At 30.9% G+C, this 13,491-nt stretch overlaps 1 long non-coding RNA gene and 1 pseudogene across 9 annotated transcripts; both read left to right on the top strand.

Annotated features, from left to right (window-relative positions):
- LOC104760758 lies at nucleotides 6,426-7,065 on the top strand (annotated as a pseudogene).
- LOC104760756 lies at nucleotides 8,785-11,098 on the top strand. Of its 9 annotated transcripts, none has more exons than XR_763002.2 (8): nucleotides 8,785-8,883; nucleotides 9,119-9,237; nucleotides 9,386-9,632; nucleotides 9,903-10,000; nucleotides 10,090-10,211; nucleotides 10,326-10,402; nucleotides 10,595-10,648; nucleotides 10,778-11,098. It is a non-coding gene; the product is annotated as an uncharacterized LOC104760756 (long non-coding RNA). The 9 variants fall into 9 exon arrangements; XR_763005.2 differs by having other exon boundaries at nucleotides 10,771-11,098; XR_763003.2 differs by having other exon boundaries at nucleotides 10,571-10,648.

Below are 13,491 nucleotides of genomic sequence, written 5' to 3'. Positions count from 1 at the left end.
TCAATTGGCGATTTTTGGACGGTTTGGTTAAGGAAAACCACATAACCGGACTATTAAGTGAGGAAAACGACCTAGGTCGTGTTTTATTGTTCTCTCGCCGCTGAATCAAAGAGGAAATAGAAGAGAAAAGTTGTTCTTGAGTTTTTGTGAGTTTTGGTGAGATTTCAAGGCTTTCTGGGTGAGATCTTGCTGAGGGAGTGAGGATTCAAGGCTAGGAACGTGTGGGAGGTTTGTTGGGAGTGTGAGATTCATCATTGTTGGTCAGAAACTTCCTGCAAAGAGGTGAGTGCATGAACATGGCTGATCTAAACCTTTGATTCCTTGTTCTTGCTTGTTGTTGCTGTTTTTGGTGTGTTTTTCTTGCTGGGATTGGTTGCTACAGGTTCCTATGGATGTATTTCGCTTGGGTTTTGAGTATTGGATGATTTGGAAGAGGTTGGGGAGCGAGATTCGACTCTCGGCTTCGAGTGGATCGTGGTTGCAGAGGGAGTGTCGATCGACACCACTTGGTGTCGGTCGACACCAGCAAAACGACATCGATCGACAATGTGGGGTAGTGTCGGTCGACACCAATGCCAGTGTCGGTCGACACCTCCCTTCGAGCGAGATGATGTTTGTTTTCCTGATTTGTATGTTTTGTTTGTTGATTGTTTGGAACTTTGGAATCATTGTTGCTTGTGTGTATAGCCCAGTAGATGAGAGGATTGCCTCACTGAGTGTTTATCAAATACTCATGCATCTCAATTTGTGTTTGTGGTGCAGGTAAAGGCAAAGTGTGATCATGAAATCAAGGCAATGAAGAGGAGAATGTTCTAGGGACTCGATTGGTTGTTGTCTGGCATTGTTAGGTTGCTAGAGTTGGGTCCTATGAGAATGCGTACAACCGAGCTTACATGGCTCAAGGCGTTACTTGAAGATCTAGGCATCAAAACAACCACACCTATTCCTATGCACTATGACAATCAAGCAGCCATCCACATTGCAACCAACTCAGTGTTTCATAAAAAAACCAAGCACATCGAATTGGACTGTCACAAAGTTCGAGAAAAGATTGAAGAAGGTGTCACTATTCCATATTTCACACCAAGTAAAGATCAACTTGCAAACATCTTTACCAAGGCCACAAGTAGTCAGGTTTGTGCTCATATCCAAAAAAAACTTGGACTTGTGGACTTGACACATCCTTGATCTCAAAGTTCCCTAAGCTGTGGTCATTACACTCTCTTTCCCTCAATATAGTTTTGTCTCATGAGGTTTTCTATATTGAGGTTTTTAACGAGGTAATGCATCACGGCACTCCAAGTTTAGCCGAGGGATATGGCTAAACTTGAGGGGGAGTATTGATCAAGGGAGATAGGACATGAGATCAAGTCTGTCCGTACAAGCGTCTGTACAAGTATCTGATCAATAATGATAAGTGGGTCGTAGTCCAAGTTGCAGCATGAGGAACAGAGGCCTTAAGGGAATCGATACTGATAAGAAGAAGGATCTAGAAGAGATAGAAGTTACATGTGACTCTTGGTGGACGAGCCCAGCGAAGTCATTGGTGGACGAGCCCAGCGAAGTCAAATAAAGATCAGAGGTCGTTTTAATCCTAGGAGCTCCCATGTGAAAACCTACTTATGTTACTATCTCAATTAATTTTGTACTAACGGCTATATGCCTATTGTCTTTCTATATCAACCCTTGTAACATACATTTGAGAGATTCTAATTTAAGTCTTTTGGTTTATCATTTATTCTCTATCAAGTAATTCTCTTCTATTCTGCAATTCTAACACTGATGAGCTAGGTCCTTTTCATGTAAGCCTCGGCATGAACTCTACGAGATAGAGATTGAAATTAGCAAGTTAGCTTTCACACTCTTTTGCAAATATATCTATTATTTGATGGAGTTGATGATATGGGGATTGACGATCGAGTTGATTTTCTGAATCCGAACAAATGAAGATAAATAGAAGATTGACTCGCTCAATCAATATTGCAATAAGAGATTTTGATCACTCAAACAATCCTAATTTGCAACTCAATAAATTGGAAGTGAATCAACACACACACCTAGAATCTAAAGATAAAACAAAAAGTAATTCACACTTTGTAAAATGCATAATAGTTCCTGATAGATAGAAAATGTTGTTTTTTTATTAAATCTATATATGATAGCTATCCGAAAAAATGCGACCAAAATTTGTGGTTTTTCAATCGTACCCTTAGGATAATTTTCCAAAAAAATCAGTAGAAAAAATAAATTATGTGTTTTACAAAAAATTGTGATTGTTCATTGTAACGGTTTTTTTGTAAAGTTGCAACTGTTCATTGTGGAGTTGTGTTTATTCGAATATTCGTAGCTTTTGAAAGCTATATATATTTGTCTTTTAGAACTGTTTTTATTTTTTTGCCATGACAGAAAATAATATAAAACGATTTTTATAACTTTCTAAACTGTTCTCTAACATTCATTCTTTTAAAAGTAAAGAAGTTCCTCCAATTCTTGATTTAACAAAAGATTTTTGGAATAATGAATCTAATTTACAACTTTTAGTTAATTTCAAATATAAAAATTTAATGAAAATACCTAAAGTTTTTTTTCCAAGAGTTATGGATTATATAGTGAGTTTTTGGATTTGACTTTTCAATATGGTAATAAATATGTCTTCTATTTAAAAGTAGTTTACATGAGTTATTAGTTATAATCAAGTGCAAACACAACATTTGCGATTTTTTGTAGTACCTTTTCGTAATTTTTTTGTTTTTATTTGTTTTTTTTTTAATTTGAACGGTTATATCTGTACATTATAGAGTTATGTCTTTTTCTATATTTTATTTCTATTTTTTCATCACAACTTTTCGTTCTAATAGGTGTGTCTGTTTAAATAGTCATATCTTTTGAACTCTCTTTATATTTGTCTTTTCATCATGAACTAACAAGTTTGTTGAAACAAATTTTCCATTTTATGTTGAATCTAAATAATTGAATATTAATATCTAATATTCAACGTTATTCTATAATCTAACTAAAATTTTAGAAATGATTATAGCATTAGAGAAATTTAATACAACTTAATATAGAATTTACAGTTGTGTCTATTTATCTTAACTTTTTGCTAAAACAAATATTTATTTTTGAATAATAATAACAATCTGAAAAAATGAGAACAACAGTTGCGAATTTTCATAGTAACTTTTTGAAAAAAAAATGTTTTTATTTGTTTTTTTTAAACTCAAACAGTTGTATTTTGTTCATTGTGGAGTTGTGTTTTTCACTATATTTTATTCATATTTTTTCATCATCACTTTTCGTTCTAATAGGTGTGATTATAGCAATATAGAAATTTAATAAAACTTAATATAGAATTTACATTTGCGTCTATTTATCGTAACTTTTCGTTAAAAACTATTTTAATATTTAAAATTTATTTTAGTTTGGTTTTTTAAAGTTGTGTAATATAATTTTCTTTGATACAGTTTCACTCATTATTAATTTTTTTAATTATAATAAATTTTTAATAGAAAATTACATTTAATCATTACAACCATTAGTTCAATATTCTCTGTTAAGATCACTTTGTCATAATGATTTTTTTAATTGTAGGTCTTTACCATAATTCTTCATAAAGTATCTTATATTTATAATATTTTAAACGATGTTTCTTTTTGTAAAGTTGCATATATTTCTACATATTATTTTTTTGTTATAAGTTTTCATTTTGATGATTGTGTTTTTAGTAGCAGTTTATGTTTAATATTTATGTATTCAAACTATTATATTACGTTCAAATAATTATATAATGTATAATTTTAAATTTTAAATTAAATTTAATTTTTTTTCTTAAAATACTTTCTCCGCGACATCGTCGGGGGTCTGAGTTCTAGTAAGAATAATAAAAGAAAAAGTTAATAACATATAAACTAATAAGATCTTTGCAATGGTTTCAGCAGTAGCGTATATGTTAGAATGTTCGGAAACAAAAGAGTTGTTTTCTTAGAGAAGTGGTGAGGATGAAAATGATATTGAAGCTGTAGTTATAGAGAGATAACGTCTCATGGTTTTTAGTTGATATTTTTCCCCCAAAATTAATATTAACTGCCTCCAAAACATTGTAATTTAGTTCTGTTATAACAACAATTGGATTTAGTTAAGATTTTATTTGGAGATAGTAGAAGTAAAACTAAAAAATGAATATGTAAAGTGGATGTTTTAGTGAGATATAGATTTGTAACACTTATTTGGATAGACAAATGAAGATTAAAATGCTTTAACATCAATAAACTTCTTATTTTTCTTTATTATAAAAGCAAATAATGTGATAACTTTATATACTTGGGAATTTCGTTCAAATGTACTTTCCAGATGATATTAGTTACAGGATGTACATATATATACACACTAATATATATTCTTGCGCTTTAGTCTTCTACTATGATCCTTTATGCCCATTTGTTATCTTTTCAAAAGCAGGATTCAAAGGTGGAAACAATTCGGTGGTTTCCTTTCCTTTTAATTTCTTTTTTCGAATCTCAAATGTAATGGTAACGTTCTTAACGATTCTTGTTTTTTTCAACTATTTCTTAGGTACTTTTTTTTCTCTCTTAAATTTGTCTATTTTACTAACTAAATATCATCGCATTTAGCTGAAAATCACTACAAGAAAATAAGCTATTTGCGAGAGAAGGATTCCTAGCAATTTCCTCGCAAATAGCCTGTAGCGAGAGATTTACGAGGAACAACAATCATTCACAATTCGCTTCTCGCAAATTAAAAAACTCGTAAATCTCTTGCAAAAATTATGAGGAAAAGTTTTCATAATATATCTTTCGCAATATTTATCTAGTAAATTTCTCGCAATTATTGAATTGGATTTGCCAGGAAACATAAAAAAATTTATAATTAAAAATTATTAAGAAAACAATATAATGAATTTAAAATTTAATTAATTTAACAAAGTAAATAATAATGAATTTTCTTTATCGAATAAATAATAATTTTTTATTAAAAACTTAATAACAAAAAAAATAAAATACATGTGTAGATATACATAGACATATATGTGTATTTGTATCGGTGATGTAGCTTGGCCGGAGGAGAAGTTGACTAGCGGCGGAGAAGAGGGTGAACAGCGGCAGAAGCTTTGATTGCAAAGTTTATCTGGCAACAAAACAGCGAAGGAGAGGCAAGGGAGATAGGGAACGAGGTGGGAGAGAGAGACGCAGCGGTGGAGAATATGAGATGCGACAGGGGAGGATATGCGATGCGACGGTGGTGAACGATGGCCGAACCTTTGAGATGTTGTGATGGTGAACGACGGCGAGACCTTCTAACTATGGTGGTGGTGAACAATGACGGAACCTTCGAGATGTGGTGGTGTTGAACAGCGGAAGGTTGGAGATGAAACTTCGAGATTGGGGAAGGAGAAGGGATAATAGCGAAATGAGTTAATTGATTTGGGTATTTTGTGTCCAAATTAATGAGATCTGGGAAGGAACTTTTGTTTTTTTGAAGAAACCAGATCATGAGACAATGGAGAAGAAGAAGAAGATAAATAGAAAGAGTAGATTTGGTCCGTTGGATCTAACCTTATCAACGGTGGATATATCATAAGTGCAATCCTTGTTTTTATGGATTAGCCAATGAGAAATTTTCATTTCTTAAAGTTAATAAAACCCATATAATTCTTTCTAAATATTATTATTACTTCATTTTATTTTCTTAAAAAAGAATTATTCCAATAATTATCATAATTTTTTGTTATTTTAAATATCAGTCGAATTTTGTTTGTTCAGAAAAAAATATTAGTAGAATTTCATATAAAAAGTTTAAATATATGTAGAATTTCAATTTTTTTTCTCAGTTTGCAATAGAGTTGCGATGGCACTCGTAATTCCATCGCATATCCCTCGCAAAATTTGCTATGGGTTTTATTTTTGTAAAGCCGTCGCAAAATTGCGATAAATCTGCGAGGAATGTGAATTCCGTTGCAAATATTTTGTACATTCCTCGCAAATATGCAACGGATTTGCGAGGACAATTTTCCTTGCAAATTTGCGACAAATTTGCTATGGATGTAAAAGTTAAAGCAAATGCCTCGCAATTCCATTTCAAATTTGCGAGAGATTATTTCCCTTGCAAATGTTCCTAGCAAATTGATTGTTTTAGTGAATAAATTAGTTAACTTAATGATAGAAATTCTCAAATGGAGGAGAGAACAAATCAATATGACCATGGAATATGGAATAAAAAAGGTTGGTATAAAGATTGTTCGAGAACAACTCTTTTCCAGAGAACATATGCGGTTATGCCAGACTAATTAATCGGACTTCACATTACTTGAAAAAATTATACATATATATATATATATATATTGAAATTCACTACTTTATAATAAAAACGCATCTTTTTTTTTAGCAAGAAAATAAACATTTAAGGTCTCTTTCACTTCATAAAATACGCTTATATATGCTCAATACAACCAAAAAGAAGGCATTGAGAGAGAAAAAAAGTTTGAACTGGAAAAATGGAGATGGGGTGGTTTGTCAAAGAAAGACGAGGAGGTTCATGGAAGCGAGGATGGTTAGAGGAAACACTACTGACTTCATCAGCACCTCCTCTTAGACTACTAGCTCTCTTCGGCATCATATCTTTACTCCTATTCATCTCTTCATACCCACGTTACAAGTACGAGGTTGAGAAAACCGCGGCTAATCTCAAGCTCTTCATGCTTTTCCTCCCAATTCTCTTTGTCTTCATCCTGGTATCTCTAAGCTTCGTCCATCGACTTCTCTTCAATTCATCTTACTCCGTTTGAGCAAACAAGGCTAAGTACCTTTTTGGAGAAGGAAAATTTCCCTGGGGAGTTTCGCTTATGCTAATACTTGTACTTGTTTTAGTTTCTAAACAATCTTACTTTCACTCCTTATGGTATCCGACTTTGTAAGTTATATGACCGTCCATTAATCATTCATTTATTGTCTTTAAATGTAATCTTTAGATTGATCATTGCCTCAGCAAGATCATTGCCTGAACCTATTCTGTAATATTTCACTTTGAAAGGGTTTTCTTTAGCCTATATATGCCTTGATATGTTTAATACAATATATTCCTCGTAGTGATGTTAATATGGGTTTCGAAACCCATTCAAATAAACGGGCTGGTTATACAAAATTCTGCTCATTTAGTCCCATTTATTTAAAAATATTGAATGGATTTAAATTGGGTAGTCCAATTAACATGTTCGATAAATGAGTTTACCCATTAATTAATGGGTACCCTTTTATGTTTATTATTATTTATTTTCTTTTGCTGAAAGTTATCGTCATCGTCGTCTTCTATGATCCTCGAAGAAGGCGAGTTTTGAAAAATTGGTTGATGGGTTGTGTTAATTAGTTTGTATATATTGACTTGATTAACGATCCTCTGATAAATGTGTTACCTTTAGGCTTTTTTCCTAAGTTGGAACTTGTTCAGCTTGCTATGGTTTGTTAGGGATTCTGCTTGTGCATTCCCTTTATTTTTTTGTGTTATTAGTGAACAATGATGAGATTTTTAGTTAGGTTTTGGCGTTTATTGCTCCGTTAGTTTGGTCATTCTTTGGTGAAGAAGCTATCACATAGCCACAAACTATATGTTTGACATAGGTTTGATTTAGCCACAAACTCATCTTATTGAAGAAGCAATCATCTGATTCAAACACGAGTTCATAGGGTCAAGACTCAAGAGTCACTCATAGCAAAACATTATTCATGGCTATAAAATTGTTTTTTTTTTGCTTTGTTATTGAGATATATGTTTTCTGCTACTGATGTATTAGACCGGTGGTGTTATGAAAGTATTTTGTCTTTAATTACTTCAGGTTCAAAATGATTTTTAAGAAAATAATATTCAGTTTATATGAGTTTATATGGGCAAAACTAAATGGGTTTATGGTTTAAGACATATTTAAATGGGCAAAACTAAATGGGGTTTAAACTTAATGGGTTTATATGGTTTAAAGTTAAAGTTAAATTTCTTCTTGTGAAAAAAAAAGGAACTGAATTGTGAGGTTTGTTGGATTGTTGGTTTCTTGTTCACAAAGTTCTGATTTCAGTCTTTTTCCTCTTCCATTTCTCTCTCTATTCTAATTCCGGCTAATCAAACAAGAGATCATCGCCTCTTTCTCTGCGAAACACAAATCGCTAAAAAAATCAGCCAACGGCGCCATCGAATTATAGAATTGTGACAAGACATGCAAAAACTAAACCGGAAAAAAACTAGAATGCATCGAAGTTGCTATTATTTCCCATTACTCCCCTCTCACTAAATAAGCTTTTAGGAAAACATAAAACTTACAAGGATTCATTGATTCAAGAAAGAACTTAACAAACTCAATGCTAAAATAACCTGCAAGGTAATAATTCACTTGACAAATTGATCAACAAATAAAATCTAAAAACAATCCCGCGGCGTAGCGCAGGTATTAACCTAATCCTTAATAAAATCTACATATATCCTTACTATTAATCGTAAAACATTTTAACATTTGTTTTTTAAGAAATTACAATGAAATATCATTGGAGTTATGACCATTTTAATATTTTTTAGAAAGGACAAAAACGTTATTTATCTCTCACAAAAACGGATAAACACGCGGGTCATATAAACCCGGTAATCTAACTCGGTTTTATGTTATAATCTCAGTCGTTCATTGCCTATTTTTCTTAAATCCCGACCGTATATTTTGAGATCTTTTTAATCTTAGCCGTCCATTACTCTGTCAATATTAAAAATAAGAAACAAAACCCTAACCCGAAACTTCTTTTTCTCTGTCGCCTCTCTCTCTTTTAGCAGAAGAGTGGACGATGATGTTTTGGGATTGAGCTTCACCAAGGAGAAAGCAAAGGCAGCAAAGCAGTACGTAAAGATATCGACACTCTCTCTCTTTTTTTTTTCTCCCTAATTGCTTCTTATTCTATTGTACGTCCACTAATAGATATGTAAGATCTATTTTGATTTCAAGTCATTGTTTGGGCAAAATTAGATCTTTTGAGCTTGATTCTCTCTCAATTTTAAAATATTGTATGTTTTGATTTTGAAACGATTAGGATGAATATGATTTGTGATATTGTCGGTTGTTCATTGGATGTAGTTTTTTATGATGATGATAAAGGAGATTTCTTGATATTTTGATCTGGAGCTTGGGAAAATCAAGACTAAATGTTTTGCTGCAAGAGAGTGTAATGGTGGACGACATGAATGGCACAACAGGTGAGTTATAAGTCTGTATCTTCTGCATATAAATCTGTAAACACTCTCCGATATTAGGAACCATAAGCAAAGGTCCGGCTCTGTCACTTTTTTTTCTTTTTCTAAAGTGAATAATTGGATCTAAACTAAATGTGTTTGGATTTCTCAGGGAGCCATTGAGCCAGTTCAACGTTGGGGACTGATTGAGTGAAGCAACAACGGTAAATAATCGACTTATGGAACTTTCATGTGAAAGCTAATTTCTTCCACGGATCAAGGGAGTTTGTGTTAAATGCATTTTTAGAATTCCGTATTTTGTAGTTGGGGCACATGTATATGTCATATGTTGTGACATTTTGATTTATCTACAAGTTGCAGAGAGAATGTTGTGGCTGGTGATTTTACTGCTGATATGGGTATTGTTTTCTTTTCTAATTGTCTGAACTTTTCCCATGTTTATTGATTGAATTTTAAAACAATTTCTAAATTCTGTTTGTGTTATGGATGAGTAATTCTGATTAAATTTTTGACATAGATACTAGCAACTGAGTTTTTCAGCTTTTAGTTATCCAATTCTGAAAATTTCTATGACCCTTCTCACTCGATCTAATATGATCAATGATTTTTTGCAGAATCAAATTGTTTATGTTTATCTTTACGATCCTTTTGCTTTCTTAAATTTGCAGGTCGCAGATTTCTTCATCTCCCTCTGTGAGAAACTGAATAAATCTTCCCCTACGAAGTGTTTGGCTAACACACCAAAGAAAAATAACAAATCACTAGGGTAAGAGATCTTTTATTTTTGTATTATCCATTTTATATAAGACTGAGATCTTGGGTATGGTTCTGAAGCACTGTTTTTTCATGCTAAAGATCCCACAATTATTGGATAGAGGACTTTCATAGGACATGGAAAATGGCGTTGTAAGCATTAACTGGAACAGAAAAAAAAAATAGAGAGAGGCGACAGAGAAAAACTGTGTTGTGTATATATGGTATACAATCACCATATAAGTTTAAGTTAATATCGAGACAAAATGTGTTGTGTATATATGGTATATGATAATATAATTGGTGGGAAGCTGAAGCTATTTTGGGTGTGAAAGCAGGTGAAATAAAGAAGAGAATAAACATAAGAAACATGAAGAACAAGCTCTTCAAGTCACTGTTCATGAACTCATAAAAGGTAAGACACCACCGCTTCATTCTCATAAACATGACTTATGTATAATATTATCCATTTGAAGTACATCCTCCTGAAAATCTGTTTGTGTTTAAGCTTATAACTAAAGGAATTTTAAAAACGGTTCAATGAACCTTTGTTTTCTTATATAAGCCTTTTTGGGTTTTCAAGGGTAAACTAATGAAAGTGTTACAGTTGGTCGAGTGTTTAGAGTGGAAGACTCATAATAAGATTGACAAGAAACCAAGAGTGAGTTTTCAGCTTTTTGTTATTTAATATGTGTTTTCTGTGATCCTTTCAATGATTCATATTTTATAATCTTCACTTTGATCTATTGTTCTCACTCATTTCAGCTTGTGCTGTGTAAAAAGAATGCAGGTCAAGTCATTGTACATGAAAGAGATTTTGAAGAGATTTAACACAACATCTAAAGAAATTATTCAAACATCACGGGAAAACTATACGAGTTTGTGCTCTACGCATACATAGAGGACAAGCGTCATAAGAGCCATGAGTGGCAATAAAAGATGTGTGATCGGTGGTATGCTTCATTTGAGTAATCATTTTTTTGTATATTCTCTTTCATCAGATTTTTTTTCTTTGTATTCTTTTTCTAACTAACAGTATCAAGAATCAAGGTTTTGATGGAATATGTTTCTAATCTGAATCAGTACATCATTTGTTTCTATTAAGATCTTAGTTGTTGGATAAGTTGAGATTTGTTTAATTGCAGCACACTAATGGAATTTTAGAGAATTGTAAGTGTGGTAGATAACATCTCTGCTATGTGTTTCTCTTTCACCACAGAAAGTTAAACAAATTAATGTGGTTAAAAAACAAACCATATTAATTAGTACTAATCTGATACAACAAAGCAACCTTGCACTATTATTAGTTTATTACCACTGGGGAGGACAATTTATAACCAGAAAGTTTACTTTTTTTTAACGCTAATTGAAAAAGGAAGAAAATTTTTAGAAAACCAAATTACATTTTTATAATAATATGTCGTACATGGATAATGTTTAGTGGTCTGTTAGCTTTGTTCTTTTTTTTTTTGGCAACCTGTTATCTTTGTTCATAAGCAACTATTATTAAAACTAATTCTAATTAATGATATTCTCACTAATTAAGATTGGGGAATTTTCAAAAGATAAATATTTAGGTTCATCTGTAGGGGTATATCTTTCTATTCACCTCATTCTTTTCAATAAGAATCTTCTAAATAATAATTTATTTAAAAAATAAATCAAAATTGAATTAAAAAGCAAAACAAATTATGTATAATTTTAATTAAAAAAAGTTAAATATTTTTTTTTGTTTTAGATTTTACAACTAAAAGAGGATATATATCGGTATGAGTTTATAAATGAGAATTAAGGTTTAGATTTTACAATTAGAACGAAATTATGTGTCAATTTATGTTTAAAAATGAGGTGATTAAGATTTAGATTTTACAATTAAAACCAAATTATATGTCGGCATGCCATTGCAAATGTGGTGGTTAGGGTTTAAATTTTACAATTATAACGAAATTACACGTCAGTTTGGGTTTTAAAATGAGATGGTTAGGGTTTACATTGTCAATTATAACGAAATTATATGTCGGTTTGGGTTTACAAATGAGATGGTTAGAGTTTAGATTTTACAATTAAACCAAAATTATATATTGGTTGGATTTACAAATGAGGTGGGTTAGGGTTGAGATTTTACAATTATAACGAAATTATATATCGGTTTGTGTTTACAAGCTTTATTTATTAATCAAAGATTCAAAAACCAATATATAATTTCAACTGAAATCGAATCAAAAGACGGATTGAAAATTTTTAATCATAATATTATATATAATTTTTTTAAAAATACTCTTAATATCATCGAATTTATATTAATGTTTATGCAAATAATTTCATATCTGAACATGTAAACTAAATTATGATTAAAATTCAAGTCTATTTATGGTATTACAATGAGAAATGTCAAGAAAGTGAGACAAAAATGGGTAATTCATATAATGGAAAACAATGTAATTAAACAATTTTTTTTAAAAAAGGTTGACTATATGACATGTAAAGAACTACTTTGAGATGAGTATTTTGAGAATATGGGGTGTTTTTGAAAATATTTTGAGAGTTTTTGAGAATTATAGTTTCTACTAACTATATAAATTAAACATTTAAATGGAGAATACATTTATTTTGTCTAAATTTCTTAGCCAAAATTTATTAAGAAAATTATTATATGGGTAATTATTTAAAAGAGAATGGTTTATGGAACATAAAATTTCTAAAGGGATGAGATGGGATAGGACAAGATTTAACACCCCATAAAAAAATTATTTTAACATTTTCAACAAACCTGCGCTGTGCTTGATGATTATGGATGGATTGCAAAATTATTTATGTTTTCGAGGTGAAGAAGATGATGATCATGTTTATTTTCGATACAGGTTGCGGTATTTTACATATACACTAAAATATTGACAAAACACTATAAAAGAGTGGCCAACTAATTTTTATGGAAAATTTTAATATTATACAATTAAAATTTTACAACCTAAAAGAGTTTATTATTTGACTGAATATATGTTTTATCAGTGTTTTGAAGTAATTTAATTGACTAATTATGTACATATAATTTAAGAAAAAATAATTAAATTTTGAGAAAAGTCCAGTCTATTTATGGTATTAAGACGAGGAATAATATGTAAACTGAAACGGGTAATTCGAATAATGAGAACCAATATATCAATTTTTTTTAAAGGGACATAAATCTTAGATAAAAGTAAGAAATTAAAAAAATATAAGTAGATAAATTCAAATATCAAGTTTTCACTAATTTTGATACGGATTGACTATGCGACATGTAACTAACCATTTTGGAACTGTCAATTTTAAAATTTTGGTATTTTTGAAAACAATTATATAATTTTTGAAAATTATATTTTTTTTTGATAATTTCATCTAACTAAATAAAAAAATATTCAGCGAAGAACTCTGGTATCCCATCTTTATTTTTTATCCAATCTCTTTTAGTAAACATTGTGTAACGAGTAATAATTTAAAAGAGAATGAACATAAGATGAAAAATTA

This window comes from Camelina sativa, chromosome 18 (assembly GCF_000633955.1).
Source record: "Camelina sativa cultivar DH55 chromosome 18, Cs, whole genome shotgun sequence".
Lineage (NCBI taxonomy): Eukaryota > Viridiplantae > Streptophyta > Magnoliopsida > Brassicales > Brassicaceae > Camelina > Camelina sativa.
Note: the sequence above shows the minus strand (reverse complement) of the source record. Positions and strands in the feature narration are given on the sequence as shown.